Here is a 17,502-nt window from a genome sequence, read left to right as displayed (position 1 = left end):
AAGGCTGCAGCACCAATGTAATGCCTGAACTGGCGCACAGCCCACACTACAGCCCACAGCTCTCTATCAAATGTTGACCAACGTTTCTCAGTGGCTGACAGGGACTGACTGGCATACACCACCACTCGTTCAAGTCCATCTTTATCCTGAGCTAACACAGCCCCCACCGCTTCCATGGAGGCATCCGTGTACACTTTAAAGGGGATGTTGAAGTCCGGCATAGTGACTACAGGGGCAGCGGAGAGCACCCCTTTCAAGTACTCAAAGGCTGCATCACATTCTGTGGTCCACTGGAAAGGCACATCTTTACAAGTTAAGCGGTGCAGGGGTGCGGCGCGCTGTGCAAAGTCTCTGACAAAACGGCGGTAATATGAACAGAGTCCCACAAAGGCCCTCACCTCAGTTGGATTCTTGGGAGTGGGCCAACTCCTCACTTTGTCTGTGTTTCGGGGGTCAGGCTGCAGGCCATGGCGGGACACCACATGTCCCAGGAACACTACATGGTCTCTAGCGAGGTGGCACTTTTTAGGGTTAAGTCTGAGGCCAGCTGCCTGAATCCTGGAGAAAACCTTGCGGAGGCTGCAGAGATGGTCCTCAAACGTAGGGCTGTATATCAAGACATCGTCGAGATACACCATACACACCTGCCAGGGAAGTCCCCTCAGCACCAGCTCCATCATACGCTGAAACGTGGCAGGTGAGTTGGTGAGGCCCATCGGCATCGACCGCCACTGGTAGAGACCCCGGCCGGTGGTAAAGGCTGTCTTCTCGCGGTCCTCTTCTGCGACCTCCACTTGCCAATAGCCGTTCGAGAAATCCAAGGTGCTAAACCAGAGGGAGCCGGCCAGTGCATCCAACGTGTCATCCACTCTGGGGAGAGGATGACAGTCTTTCACAGTTATACTGTTCAAGCGGCGATAGTCAATGCAAAATCTCCACTCACCGTTCTTCTTCTTAACAAGAACGACAGGTGCGGCCCAGGGGCTGAAGCTTCCCTCTATCACCCCATCCTCTAATAGGGCCTCCACCTGCCTATCAATTTCCTCCTTCTTATCTGGAGAGGCACGATAGGCCCGTTGTCTTATAGGAGGATGGTCGCCTGTCTTGATGCTATGCTTGATGAGGGTGCATTTACCAGCCACTCCTTTCGTCATGTTGAATATCTCCTGGTGCTCTGCCAGCAGAGCAGCTATTTTTTCTTTTTGCTGCTGGCTGGCAGGAGACTCTTGCAGGGACACCAAGGGCAGTTCAGTGGACGAAATAGCAGAGACTGTCTTGACCGGAGCATGTGTGAGTGGCACAACCTCTGATTCGTCCACAGAGAAAAACTCCCCCAGATGTGTCCCCTCTCTCAGTGTAATGTCCTGATGTGTGGGATTTAACACACGGGCCAGTGTAACCCCTTTCTTCACGGAGGTCACCGCATGAGCCACCACACACTCACATTTGTTCTGGATGTTGGGCTTTAAATAGCCCACAAAATCAGGAGACTGGTCCACGGGCCTGGTCGGTGTCACACAGACCGGCACCAGCATTTCACTGAGGGGAGGCAGTGTCGTGGCAGTGGTTATAGAAACGTTGCAACACTCTGGAATCAAGTCTTTTCCACACAGGAGCGGGACGATCGTGTCCCATAGCTGCAGTGTGCCATGAGCATAGTCCAGAAGGGCACGGTTTGGAACCAGAAAGTCCAGGCCCAGTAGTGCTGTCTGTGTGGACCCCCGAAGCACGTGGAACACATGCTGCCAAGAATTATTTCCCAGATGTAACGTGGCTGTTATGGTCCCTAAGGTATCCAGCATCTGTCCATTCACAGCCCGTGCAGCAACAAAGTCAGCTTTTAAGGGGCGCTTGTGCAATGTTGGGGCTGTTTTGCGGAAGTCAGCACTTATAAATGACTCTGTTGCACCTGAGTCCACCAGGATGTTGACTTCAGTCCCTTCAATGCTCCCCCTCACGTAGGAGGTGTGCTGTTGCCCTTTAGTGTCCTGTGTCAGTGTATTAATTGTGGGGGAAGTACCTGTTTCCTCCTCCAGGGGGCCCATAGGGGATGTAGCTGATGTCTGGGCCGCAACACCAGCTACACCTCTTTTCCCGGCTGATTGGAGGTGTCGTCCCTTCTGGGTGAGAGGAACCGTACTCCTCGGCGTCTCTGTGTGTCATCATTAAAGGGGCCCCTGGGAGGTCGAGGACCACGCCAGGTTGGAGAGGGCGCTCTGTCATCATAGGTCGCACGGGGAGGCGGTCTGTCCCCGGGGCCCCCCTCTGCTCTCTGCTCAGGCCAGCGACGGTCCGGTGACCGCCCTCTCGGTTCGACCCGAGGGCGACGTGACTGGCAGCCCTGTTCCCCACACACACACTGACAACCTGGGGAAGAGGTTCTCCACTCATCCCTCCAGCTATTGACTCTCAGGCGCTTGTTTTCTTCCGTCATACGTCTCATTTCCAGCCTCATTTCTCTCATGTCCTCAGAAAGTTTCTCTATAACTTTGTACGCACCTCCTCCCTCCGAAATGGAGTGCACCATGGCAGTTGCACTCCCCCCAGGGGAAGCGTGGTGTGCTTGGAATTTGACATAGTCCAGTTTCAAAGTCTCTCTGGCCATTTCACATCGGGCAGCGATGATCAGGGCCTCCTCCAAGTCAGTAGCCCCCTGCTCGTGACACTTAGCTCGCAGAGTTGGGTCGAGCCCCGCCAGGAACCTCCGAAATTTCTCCTCTTTTTGGGCTATGTCACCATAACCTGGGAAGGCTTCTTGCACTAGCTGGCTTATGTCCGCCGCATAAACGTCCAAGCTCTCCCCTGGAGCGCGGGGGCGAGCCGAGAGGTTAGCTCTGAAACAATCTAGAAAATGTCTCTGTCCAAAAGCCTCAAGCAGCTTCTCTTTAACTGCAGGATAATCAGCCTGAACGGCCGCTGGCAGGCTGTCCCACAGGAGAAAAGCAGCCTTGGTCAGCCGTGTTGGCAAAATTCTCACCAGTTCAAAGTCATAGTCATCGCTGGTGCCTCCCACGAGTGCTCTCACAGCCACTTCGTACTGTCTGGCCCAGCAGGGGAAACTTTGCTTGTCTTCTCCGGTGAAGGGCGGCGGGAGTTCGATCCTCACTCCGCTGGCTAATGGCCTCTCACCGCGTCGCTCTCTGTCACGCAGTGGGTCCTGGTCAAACTTCTACATATTTGCAGCTTCAGTCGTTTTGTTTCTTCGACCCGAGCTAATGACTAACCGCGAAGTGCAGGTCTGACGACACGGCATACACGTTATGCTAATTACACTTGAACAGCTAAGCTAACGATGCTAGCGGTAGCTAGCCACTTAGCTAAACTTCGGCGAACTGTTTCGGCGGTCGTTAACGCTTGCTATCCACGTAGGGAAAATCCCACCGCTGCCACCAATGTAACCGAGGTTTTAGGGCGCCTATACTGAGTGAATAATAAAATAATAAAAGGACACGAATGGCCGTCTTCAGCGGCAACAGTGCCGTACTTTATTTCTCCTCCATTGTCAACTTCCGCGCTCGGCAACAACCACCACACTTCCGGTCACCCCCCTTCACAATAAAACTACACCTCCTGTGTGATGAATACATGGCAAATCTAATGAGGGCTGCCACAACAAAAAGATAGGTTACAGTATGCTAAACATGGCCCCCATTTTGATAGGAATCACAATTTGTAAGTAAATCTTAATAATTAGCAAATTCGCTTGTATCTGTATATTATTATCCTGTAAAGTTTTCTTGCTAGCCTTCTTGCTAGCATTGTAATAGAAGCAAGGGAAATAATGTTAATTCATCTCAATCAAAATGTAAAACATATACATCCTCCAACAACCTTAAAGCTGCCGTACATGTTTTGTATCATCTCAGGGTAAATATGTGGCGTTGTGGCTTATTAGCCGTGAATGTTGGAGCTATTTGTCTACCTACAACTGCTGGACACAGAAGCTAGGGTGGCAGCATTCCCCTCAGTCCAGTCTTTTTGCGAATAAAGGTTAACTGTCCTCCATTTTTATGTTTGGCCTGTAAAGAGGGTGTCATTAGTATTTATCCTTTCAGTTAGCTTTACTGCTCTTTTAATAGGAATCGCAATATGTACAGAAATCCTTGTAATTGATAACTGAGAGTGTATTTGTCTGCTAACATCCTTTGGAATTATCTTGCTAGCCATCTTGCTGACATTAATAGTAGAAACAAAAATGTTAGCCTAGCTCAATCAAAAATGTTAATATCACACCCTCTAACAACTTGACCTGCTTGTACCTGTATCTTAATTTAAATTGTTTCCCCCTGCTTCCAGACTTTGTGCTAGGATAAGCTTGGAATCACGATAAGTACAGAAATCCTTATTAGCCAACAAAAGCCAGTGTGTATTTGTCTGCTAACATCAAAATTCTCTTGCTGGCATTACTAATATAAGCACTGGAAAAAGGTATTATTAGCACCATTAAAAAGTTAAAATATACATCCTTCAACAACTTTAAAGCTGTCGTACATGTTTTATATTATTTTGAATTAAATACGAGACATTGCATCTTATTAGATGTTAGCGTCATAGCTATTTGCCTACATACAATGCAAGGTGCAGAAGCTAGGTTAGCAGTCTTTGTGCTAAGGCAGGCTGGACTCAGGGATTAAATTGATCTGAATCTGAAAATCATCCCCAACAATTATGAGCATTTGTGCAGCTTTAGTAGCTTTAGCAGTTTTCAATCTGCACTTTTCTTTACTTCAGCTTCAGCCTCTTTAAGTGCTTTAACTCTTCTTGATTTTCTTTTTACTTAACATCCTGAGGAGAGGCTGGATGTGTGGCCAAGCAGCAGGGAAGAGCCAGCATGTTGGCGTCTGTCATTAGCTGTTAAAGCGAGGTGTGGAAAATAGCAGAGCTTTTGTCTGTAAGTGGCTTACCTTTTCTCATTACCGCAGGATTTCTGTGCAGCCAGCGGACAGTTTGGTCGCCTCGTTCCTTCAGGTAATTACACATTCTTCATTTCTCATCTCTGTGGAGAGCAATGAAAAGAGCGCTGAAGGACTGATGAGATTGAAACGCTAACACAAAGAGTTAATAATGATCCCCTTTCATGCAAAGCAGTACGAGGACGCTTTGACTAAACACAGCACACAATATTGCAAAGAAAATGGCTTCACTTCATTTAAAACTGTACAGGTAGATACTCCAGGGACATATGATGAGTTTCACATGGCAGAAAAGCAGCTGAGTGTTGCCATTCTAACACCTCATATCTTTTATAAGACAAGACAAATTCAGTTCAACAGGCATGATGGTCATTTGAGCTAATTGCTAACGATGGCATGCCAGTGTGGAAATTTTATTGATGCTGATGTTGAGGTATCATGTTTGTAAGTTAGCAATATTTGCTAATAAGTACTACAAAAAAGTACAGGTCAGGCTGGTGGGAACGTCATTAATATGAAGTTGTATTTGGTGTCATACCAACATTTTACTCAAACTAGAATTTAACCGTTGCTAAATGGGACAGTCTAGCCTTTGGAGCATTTCCTGGTTACGTCGCCAGATGTTCCCACCCCTACCCTTACGTCACGATTTCTGCCGCCCAGGCCCACGAAAGTGATGATCTACACCACACGATGTTGCCATGTTCTTTCTTTCTGTCTTCATTTCTTGGGATCTATCTTGGGATATGGGACACTGCAAAGGATAGTAGCGGTGCATCCTCCAAAAAGAGGGAAAAGAAGGCCGAATCTGTGCGTTGCATTTGCAGGAGCCTTCGGATTGGGACAGCCCTCACATGGCATTATGATGTAATTGGTCTTCAAATGCTCCTCTGAAGGATGCAGACCCTGAATTGAGATACAGCCACACAGGGAAGGAGCAGGTGGGGGAGAAAGGAAGGGAAAGCAGAACACAGAAAATAGAAACATAACCAGGCTACCACAGCAGCACCGTGACAGAGAAGCTGCATTCAGTTTCATTTTAGGATTCAGCTTCAACTTAACACTAAGAAAGTTGCTCAGTCAATTTTGGGTGAGTAAATATGAAATGATAAAAACAAGTCATTTAAGTCCTTGCATCTTAAATTAAGTGATCCTGCAGTTTATAGTCATGACCGCTGGGAGATAATTTGTATTTATTTATTTATTTATTTTACAGGAGGATTATTACATTTTCTCACTCGTTTATCAGAAATTGGTCATGGGTCCGGACAGATCTATCACCTGGTCCGTTCCGCAAACACGGTCCGCCCTTCAATGTTGCATGCACTCAAAAAACTGATTCAAGCCCTTCTTTGATGTGACACATTTAATTGTTGTTTGATTTCCACAATTCCATTAAAAACGTATACATGTACATTTAATTGACACAATAGTTTCACCTTGACATTCACAAACTCAAAAGAAATTAGTTTCATTTGAATTGGGACTGCCCATTGCGCATGTGCGAGGCAACACGCTCCCGCCGTCTGTTTCTCCCGGTCTTCTTCGCTTCCTTCTTCTCGGAGTCAGACATCTTCCATTGACACTGCTACAAGATACTATTGTGCGGAGACACCCAAAGCTGTTTTCCACTATTCCACTATTTTCCACTCAATGGTAAGTACTTTATTTTGTTGTATTTATAAAGCTTGCTGATAACGGACCGTGAAGCCGGACAAGTTTTACCATCAGTGAAGTCGGACATTGCGGGCTAGCTAGCTAAGATATAGGAGGGAGTGTTATAACCATAGGCTGTATATAAAAGAGGTTATAACCGCACATCATTTCTGGAAAAAGTGTACATGAACATGTTTTGTGACCTCTCGCAAGAAATGAACCTGTTTTTGCAGACCTCCTCTCCCCTCCCCCACTCACGGACACAGTCCGCACACTTGGCGGATTCAGTCACGTCCTTGACTTTCAAGTTAGATCTTCATGGCTTATAAAAGATCAATTACTGGTGCAAACTTGAATGCAGTGTGTGTGATATATGTGATATCTACAGTGTATGGTTGCAGGGGAGGCAGCATTTTGGATTAAATATCACGTAATTCTGCATATTAAGTAGCCATGTGCTTCTGTTTGTTTGAGAAATGAAGGAAGATTGAGTGTGATTGATGGACAGATGAAAGACATCATCAGAGGAGATACATTTCATTAGATTAAACATAAATATCATATGCAGTCTGTCCTTGTACATGCACTCCCCACCATGTAATGATAACAACAATCTGGTTTAAATTTGGCAAAGTATTCTTTTAATCTCAGTAAGAGGGATGCCTGATGGGAGAAGGTCAGCGTTTGAAAACCTTCCATGCTCTTACTAATCTCAAACCTACCTACTGCAGATATAATTTTAAGATAAGATGATGAGTCTTTGTCTCCCTTGGGAGAAATTCATTTTGGACAGACAAGAGACAGTCCAATTCCTGCACCACCATCACAACCAGATGTCTTTGTCATCCATGTTTTAGTGCGATGACATCAACGTAAGGAGAGAGTGCATCCTGCGAAGGCTTGTGGTCTACGTCAATAAAGACCCGGATGTGTTTTTCAAATAATATTTGGAAGTTAATACATTTCTTTCTCATGTAGTGTAATTGTTACCGATATGTATCACTAATGTAATCATGCAACATAAAGAATACTGTAACTCACCTTTTTTCTACAGTAGTGCAGTGCCCGTAAGAAAAATGTATTCCTATAGAAAAGTGGGAGGTTAAGTAGCTTTTTCATGGATGGCCAAAAGAGGCTGTGTTTGAAGGTGGGACGTCAGGGATATTTAGGTTTGTTGTGAAATCCTATATTATAATGCAAATATAAATTGTTGTTTGCTAAATATGTGCATACATTTTAAAAATTTACAAAATTATATGTAACTGTTTACATTTAAATGCAGGCAATGCTCATTCAGCCGTCTCCTCATTGCTTTGACTCATTAAACAAAACAACAACGCCACTACACACTAAACACACTACACCAAACACTACATAACACACTAATTATACACTCCAAACACGCTAAAAGTCACAAATCTCTCAACTCTCAATATCGCTGTCTGTACACCGACCGTCGTTGCCTGTCATTCATCTGCCTACAACCCTCCCACAACTTCCTGTTCCTCAACAACCAAACTTGCTGCTTGGACACTTTCGTGACAAAAGCCCGTTTTTACCGTTTCTTCCTGCACCAGACACAAAGCAAACATGACGGCAACGTTCGCCAAAAAACTTGGCGGACATTATTTACCCTAAGTCCGGTTTTGGACGTGCCGGTGCGTGTGTGGGCTAGCGGCTAGCAGCTAGCTACAGACAAACATCTACAGATTCCGATTCCACTTTGTTGTCCGCGCGTCTCTGGATCTCCTCAGACCCGAACAGACTCGGTCCGGACTCTTTTACTCTCATTAATCCACAACAGTCAGTTTAGATGCACAGAACAGAACGGGACCGAACCGCCAGCAAAATCCCGGTCCAGCTCGCGCCGCTGCAGGTATAAATCTGCTTGTTTCTTAAGGTGGGGGGGTGGCGGTGGGCTCTGCAGTGATTGTCTCTGGTGCACACATGACTGTGGTGGCTCCGGTGGACAATGCTCGCAAATTTGTAAAGCATTTATGAAATAATTTATTAATGGTATCATTGCAGTCCAAACAAATGCGAAGTCGCACACCCTTGAAACACGCAGCAGCCATGTTGTAAGTCTCAGGTCAGTCTGATCCTGATCCGCAGAGATATTTGAGGAACACATACACACACACACAGACAGACAGACAGAGATTCCTTGCTTTTATAGAGAGATTTATTGCATTTACTGACTTCTGGCACCTCCATTTTGCCCGTCAAGACATTACTGCAACCAAGTGACACATAGTAGTCACTGTATACACTGTGAATTATACAAAGATACACATGACACACGCAGACACACCTACCTTTATAAGTAGGGATGGATTTGGGTTCTCACTCTTGAGTCTTGCTAAATATTTTCTGTGTTAGATTCAAAAGGGATCACTGCACTTGCATAGCTTTACCACTGAATAATGTTAGCCATAAAGCTGTTAACATACCACTCAGCTCTCTTGCACTGCTATAGCCTTAGCTTTGACAGCTGCAGTTTCAGGCAATGCTGGAGCTGAAGTTGATTGGGCTCAGTCCACTGACATCCATGTCGTGTGCCTCAGATTCTGGAGGTGAAAATGCCTCCACCTCTGGGGAGCGGTCTGTGAAATAGGTGACCTGAGAGTCTCTGTCGCCATCCATTTCTCTTTTATCTGTCGTTGACTAACTTCTTTGTCACACATCTACGCTCCACGCTGTTTCTGCTCCTCCCTCCTTGTTCTGTCAGTCTCTGCCCACTTCTTAAGCATTTTTCAAAAATATCCAGCAGGTGAAGTTAGGTTCTGATTAGTTAATTACTCTTTGATTTTTGAGAATAGTCTAAATCAGGGCTTCATTTAAAATGAAAAATGCTATGAAACACCATAAAGACTCCAGAGGGCTATTCCAGAAAGGAGGTTTAACAAACTCTGAGCCTAACCCTGAACTCTGAGTTGACTTACTCTGTGAAGTGAAACTCTGAGTTTTCAGTTCCAGAACAGCTGATCTGAGTTAGTTCAGGCGACTCTCAGTATGTTAACTCTGAGTTGCGCTCATGCCTGACGACTAGTAAAAATGATTGCAATTGCATTGCAGAAAAATTATTTCTACTTTAACATGATCGTGTTGAGAAGGAAAGGACAGACAGCTACGTCAGACTCAGGGTTTCTTCAAGTAAACCTGCCAGCGAGCAGGTTAGGTTCACATAGTCAGTTACCATGGTGACTGATACAGAGTTTAAGTTACCTGTCATTCTGGAACGGAAAACCCAGAGTTTCCCTCATCTCAGGGTTCACTTACTCTGAGTTGTCACAAAACCCGCTCTCTGGAATACCCCTCTGGAAACAACACTGATGTGTGCATCCGGCGATTCTATGAAAACCTCACACACCACCATCACTACCAATGGCCAGATATCTCAGGTCAATTGTTGTAGGCTACAGCCGTCTTAGAATTGGCACCTGTTTTTTGATCAAGACAACTGATGAACTGTTGCATTTATATTTTGTATATGGTTTTCTGTTTGTTGTTTAGCTTTTTAATTAAATTTGTTTTCTGTGTTTGTGTTGTTCAGCCCACTGCTGTTGAGGATGCAGAGAGGGACATCACCACCACAGTCTTGGGCATTTACACAATCCGAAGAGACGGACATGAGGAGCCTGAGGACGTGGGAGCTGTGATTGAGGGCATTATAGTCTTCAACAACCATGGAAGTGTTACCACGGGCTTCATCATGCTATTCGGGCTCATTTATGCCCTTGATCTGGCCTTTCCCGAAAATCTGAAGTACACCTTCGAGTTCTTCCAGAAAATCATAATGAACCTGGATGGACACAAGCTGAATTTAAAAATACAGCAGCTGAAAATAAAGCTCTTTTCATAAGGGACTCAGATTTTCCACTTTGCAATTTATGGAAAAACCAATGTAGTCTGAACTGGTAATACCTTGCATTAGCCTTTGTAAATATTGAAATTGTATTGTTGTGTTCCAAGTACTGGTAAGTAGTTTTAAAGTCAGCAGAGTAATGTCTTTTCTTTTCTAAAATGTGATAGGCAATGCACTGTGTTCATCACAGAGAAAAAAACTCTCAGTCAAGTTCAAAGTTCTTTTATTTATCAGTTTAGTTTGAGCTTGGTGGAAATATTAAGATTTTTGTACTGCTTCTATGTGTGAATGTGTTATATTTCATGCCAGTTTTAGGCATTACATATTACAGTTAATGGTAAAAAATGTTCATGGTTGATCCCAACTTGTCACAACTTGCCTTAGCTTTGCTACCTGAAACAGATATCGGTGCTTGTAAAGGTAGTTTTTCTGTGTATTGACACAAGTCATGATGTTGTTGAGTTTATAGATCACTGTCATCAATCCATTGATGAGCTTCATGTGGAAGTTCAACATATATATATATATATATATATATATATATATATATATATATATATATACATATATATATATATATATATATATATATATATATATATATATATACATATATATATATATATATATGTATATGTGTATATTTGGATGTGTTTTTATCAGTTTTAAATAAAAACACATCAACCAGATTTGGTGTTATATGTGTCTGAAATGGGGGTCAAATGAAAGAATGGAAGAATTTTGCCCTATTTTATTTTAGAATAATTATATTAATTTGAGTTGAACAAATGTAAATCAGTTTAGGTCAATTAATGTAATTGTTAAAAATAAGTTTGACCAACTCAATTTTATCATGTTACAGGGAGATACTTAAATTTAGTTGGAGCTACATTAATTGAATGGGTGGAAAACCTGCCCAAAATTTATTTGTGTTCATCCAATGAGTTATTTTTTTGGGTGTGGTAAAGAGTATACATACATGTAAATAGGTTTAAGATTTACCTCAACCTTAATACTGAACTATGTTTAGTGTCAGATACTTTACTTTAAACATTTGCTAAAGTATTGAGTTCGTATGAGTGAATTTCATTTCACTTATTTAACACAGTATCTTTATTTTTGCTCAGATATGACTTTTTGGATTTTTAAACACTTGTTTTAGCTGATCCACTCCACTGATAACATGTTAATGAAATGATTTTATATTTCTCTAATTGTACAATTTTTTTTGCATCTTTAGATATTATATTTGATGCTAAATGTGATTGAAGAGAAAGAAAAAAGAAAATCGTTAAAATAGTTCTGAGAAAGAACACAGAAAAATAAACTCTGGTTTTAATCAATTTAAATGTGTAAATGTATTTAAATGTATTATTCCCTTCTTAAATGGATAAGGCTATAAAAATCTATTTGAAAAATAAAGAAAACTATCAAAAGAAATTCTCATGAGAGGGTGTATTTTTTAATTTGTGAATATAAATACCTCTCAAAGTGATTTAATATTCACAATATATTTTTGGATGTCCTAAAAGCACAGCCTTGGGAGGAACTAGTAACCTTTCTTAGCTATTAATGAACATCTCCATTAATTTTAGGAGAAATAGCATAAATCACGAAGATGCTGAAGCAATTCTACGGTTCCACTTTGCGGTTTGCTGGTTTAAATAAATCAAACTTTAAATAAGCAGATCTTAAAACGTCATTGAGATCTGTTCCACTCCTGAGCTGCTCCACAAACACTGTGAACTAAAACTCATTGAATAACATGAGAGTTACCTTCTTATCCATTCATATTTGTCCCTGACGAGTCTCTGTCTGTGCGGCTCTTAAATATGTCTAGTTACCCATAATGCACTTCACTCAAACAGTCCTCCTAACAATCAGTGTGTTGAAATCAGCTGGGACTGAGACTCTGTCGATAAATAAGTCTGCGTCTCTGCGTGTTTACATGCTTTAATATAATGTCACTGCTGTCTGGGGAAACACGTCCTGTCTGCAAAATGTCAACTTAACATTTCTCTTCATGTTTCTGTGCTGTTTTCAATGTCTGTCTGCCTCTGACACAAGAAAAATGATAAGGATGTATTGATCTGCTGATTTATTGATCCGCTTCTGAAGGCTGCAGACTGACATGAGAGAGAGAGAAAGAAGGAAATAATGTTCAGTGGAGGTTCCTCCACCATGAAACCTTTGTGGTCCATCAGCACGAGAAAGAAAACTATTTTCACCGGTTGGTTTTATGCTGAGGTTAGCTAACAGAGGTGAACTAATTTAGCTGCCGAAGTAATGGTCACGTGATCCACAACTGAGTCACACATCTACATCTTAACATTGCTGAGTGGGTTTTGTGTGAGGCGGTCAACAGAGGTCTACGGTGGCCCTGAGAGCTCAATACTTCAGAAAATATGTTCATAACACACAAAACAAAACCCCCCCAAAAACCCACCAATTTGGAAACACATACACAGCATTTAAAGAAAATACTGCAGGTGAGATATCAACAAAATTCAGAGTCGTTACAAGTAGCACCAACAGCAACACTAGCAATAGGAGGACCTCATTACAGAACCACAAAGGCCCAAATAAATGTCCTATTGAGATGAAAGGTCAGAGCGTTATCCCAAAACAAAAGACCAAGCAATGCTCTGAGGGCTGTTGTTCTGAAAAATACACCCTCTGCCTGTAGTTACTTGCCTGTACGACTTTGGACGTGCATTAAAGGCTGGTACAGTTGCGTTTTGGTTAGGCATCAACACGACTTGGTCAAGTTTGGGAAAGATCACGGTTTGCATTGTTTATGTCAGTCACTTCCAGGTCTTCTATAAACTGATCAATGTAGAAGTCGTAAAGTCAGAGTTAGAACAGTTTGCAATTAAAGACTGGAAAAACGGACCAGTGAGTCAGATGAGTCTTAGTTTATCGTTGATTCAACCCTGCAGCACTCCGTTTGGTTGTGTTATTTTCCCTGTGCATAATTTTTTTTAAATGTTCCACATCTTTCTTCAAACTGGCAAAGCCGTGTTCTTTATTTGCTCGAGTTTTGTCTATTTTAATGTGTTTTCTTTAGCTGTGGTGCTTTGAGCTCTAAGGGCCACTAGCATTCACCACATCAGTGACAGACTCAATTATGAATGGGATGAACAAGAATACCATTTCCTGTATCTGCTCAAATGAAAGCTTGCTCAGACTGACAGCTCAAATCTAGCTTTTGGCATATGATGCAAATCCAAACCCCGTTCAGAGGTGATTCAAACATCAGATTTCAAAGTGTCTTCTGTGTCACTCGCAATGTGAGACTCAACGACAACGTCAAATTCAGATTCACGGCATTGCAGCAGAGAGCAGAGCTCACTGAAGTGGGTATGGAAAAACCTAGTCTGGTAGTGAATGAAGAGACAAATAATGTATTGATCCTGTTTGAATTGCGTCATGAAGCACACATATAATGTTTGTCAGTTTGAAAGATAATTTTCAAGTCAATAGCGTCAGGTTGTCATCAAACTCATGAAATACCAGACTGAAACTAAGTCATTATAAAGGCATCACAGCCCAGCTGGCTCCATGTTGGAGACGTGTGTCGATTAGACGATGTAGTTGAGATTTTACTTTCGTTACAACAAACTGACACTTTAGTGATTTAAAAAAAACATCATATACTGTATGTGTTTTATGACACAATTCAAAAAGGATCAATAAATTATTTGTCATTCACTGCCAGACAAAGTGTTTCTGAGAGAAGGTCCCACGAGGTCCAAGTGAGATGTTCTTACCCAGTGGGGCTTTAAACCTGAAGTGGGCGTTGACTAAGTGTTAATTTAAACCTGAAAGTTGGGCAGAAATTGATATAACTATTTCCAGAACTGCCTCAGAATTGAGTTTCACAGACAAAGAGAAGTATTTACAGAACAAGTTTATTAGAAACGTAAATTAATAAACTACATTAACAGCACCAGATACTTATAAACCTACTAATTAAGCATCATTTTTAATTACCAATTATCATAAGTTTTAGTGGACATCCATTAATAGTTTTAAAATGTTAGGAGGACTAAAGGGCTCATTTAGTAATCAAGGTGAACTATCAGCAGATTCATCTGTAATGAAGACTTAGTTGCAGTATAGTATTAGTTGTGGGGCTCTGATAGTAAAAATGATAATACAGTCAGTGACCTGAGAGGAGAGGGGCAAAGAGAGTGAAGGTAGAGCGAGCACTGCTGTGCATCGCCCCAGGCCTCTTGGCCTCAGTGGTCCTCCATGCAGCCCCGGCTCCTCCTCCTCCCCTCCGGCTGATTTGTCAGAGTGGCTTTGTAGCGGCCAGCCGGAGGCCTCTGAGGTTTACCCACAATCCTCAGGGCCCCACTGGTCTCCCTCCAGTCCAGAGTCTGAGGTCAGGCGCCCGCCGGGCATGGCCTCCCCCAAAATTTTTAAAGGGGCACAGATTTAACACAAACATGTCCAAGCTGCTCTCAGTGGAGAGCGTAAATAATAAACCAGAGTCTGAGGCCTGAAGCTCCTGGAAGGAAACAAAGGCAGAAGTTTCATTCCGTTCCCAGGTGATATGAATCATGTCAAAATGCCAGTTCCTTGAACTAATCAGGATAACATATACCTGTCAATAGAAAATCATGTATTTATGTATATCTGTATCAATAGTTATATATATTAATATTAATATATTATTTCATATTATTTTTCCAAGATAAACATAATAAAGACATTATCTTCAATGTGTTGCTTTTGAAGGCCAGCTCACATCCATAACAGGCCAGGATGCGATGGCTTCCAGTCACTTAGTGATTGATTCAAAGAAACAAAACTTTGGCTCTCTGGTGTTCAGCCACTTTGACAGAGATGGTGGGTTTTGCAGGAGGAAAGAAGAAGAAATGTAGCTCAGCTGTAGTTAGTTTCCAACCCGACCCCTCGTCTCACCTGCTACTTTCCTTGAGTAAAATTTAGGTGAACTTCGACACTCAAATTGCGGCCATTGGCCAACATAAGTTGTATTGATGGTGCTGACCTTGGACTCTTCTGCAATACAAACTGGATAGAGTGTCAGAGGCAACTCCTGTTGACGAACTTGCTAACTTTAGCCTGAATGGGGATTAAACAATTTAAGTTTGTGGCTCATCTAGACTTGATTGTATTTGACCGAACAGAAATTGTGTCGACCCTGTTGCAGCCACTTCTTTACAATGTAAGTAACAGGCCCAGTTCTAGACTGCCTTGATTGGGGGGGCAGTAAGAAATGTTGATTGGTCACCAACTGCTACTGTGTTGAGTGCCATAGGGATGACATTTTTTTGTATGCCTACCAGCCTATGATGCCAACCAAGATGTGAGCATTGCTGATTCACCATGGTTCCATCTGAAAAGCTCTAATGAGAATTCTTTTTCTGGATTGATGAATCCGCTTTACAACCGGTACATAGCCTGCGCTTGTGAGGCTTCCCATGCCGCAGAGTGGGACAGAGACAAACTCCGCAGCAGCTGCCGATGCAACTATGCTACTACTTGCAGTTGCTAGCAGACATGCTAACAACTAACAAGCCTGTGGCTCAAACTATCTGAGAGACAGACAAGGCACTGTTGGCAGAAGAGCTGTGGACTGTGATTACTCTGAGCAGCATTTATGGGAATAAATTACAACACAATATATTTAAATATACTTCTCTATTTTTTTATTTTCAAAATGAAGTGGGGTCGGTTTGGTGGGGCAGTCGAAGGCCCGCCCATGCCTAGAACCGGGCCTGCTTCCAAAGCAATCAGTAAATCCATTATCTGATAGCTACAACAATACATTTGATGTATGTCTCCAGATAAAATCCATGATATTATGTAAGGATTAAGGATTTGATTAATAGTTATGGTGAGGGTCACATTTATCTTTTCAGAAACTGTATGTCACTTTCAAACCTATATATAAGAGAAAGAAAAACAACTTTGTACAACAATGCTGTCATCTATCCATCAATGTTAATCAAAGACATTAAAATGACTTAAAATAAAATAATTGACTTAACATAATACAGATAAATGATTATCAACCAATTAACAATCAATAAAATGTTTTGTGACGATGTTAAAGTTACCAATACAAAGTGGAAAAGAAGAACTTTGGTAAATAAAAGATACAAATGTGAAATCCACAACATGACATTTCTCTAAATGGCAGATGTAGAAAGAAAGGAATTAGATTTCTTCTTAAAATATAATCCCGAGCCTGTCTTCATGGATCAGCAGTGATGCTGTTGTCATGCAGACGGGAGCACCTGAGTCTGCTGTCACACCTGTGTTTTAATTAGCTCGTCATCTTTCTGCAGGAAAAAACAGCTCATTAAGCACAGACAGGCTGCGGCGCCGGAAACTTTTAATACAATGAGAGGAAGACAAATACAGACAGAGATTTGAAACTTTATGATAAAAAACTTTCAAAGTCAAAGGTCAAAGTCTGAAATAATTCAAGTTAAGTTCAAAAACCGTTAAATGTGTTTGTGCGATGAAGATTCGAACTAAGAACAAATAATCCTTATTGTTGATTTAAATTTGTTCTGTTTATTCATAGCGTTACTGAGTTAAGATAATGTGCTGTTAGCTGTAGTAAGTTAACTTAACTCAGTGACGCTATGGATAAACAGAACAAATGTAATGCAATGCAATCATAAACATTACACATTTCTGATCTGCAGTGCCTTACACGTTTGTCTACCTCAATATTGTTTTAACATGGCAGCTTTAAGATAAGTTATTTATTGACTGTGCTGCGCACACCTCTCTCAGAGTTGGACAACAAGGCTAACAGCCCCTCCTCAGATCTTGGCTGATTAGCCAGGCTTGCTGTAACAGTTACATTTTAAGGCTGCAGATATTAGCTTCAGGTGAAAATGTCTAAATTGATTAGAAAATGTTGAGAGGCAGAAGTCTCATCCAGTTTGTGTTTCCCAGCAAGTTCATAAAATCTGACAAGTGCCCCGAGATGTCCGTTTGAAAAACACTCTTCAAGTTTGTTTTTACTCACACGCAGATGATCTGTGCCTCCCTCCAACTGGCCTCCTACAGAAGTAAAATTAA

Source organism: Sparus aurata, chromosome 18 (genome assembly GCF_900880675.1).
Source record: "Sparus aurata chromosome 18, fSpaAur1.1, whole genome shotgun sequence".
Taxonomy (NCBI): domain Eukaryota; kingdom Metazoa; phylum Chordata; class Actinopteri; order Spariformes; family Sparidae; genus Sparus; species Sparus aurata.
The sequence above is the reverse complement of the archived record's forward strand: the minus strand, read 5'-3'. Positions refer to the sequence as shown.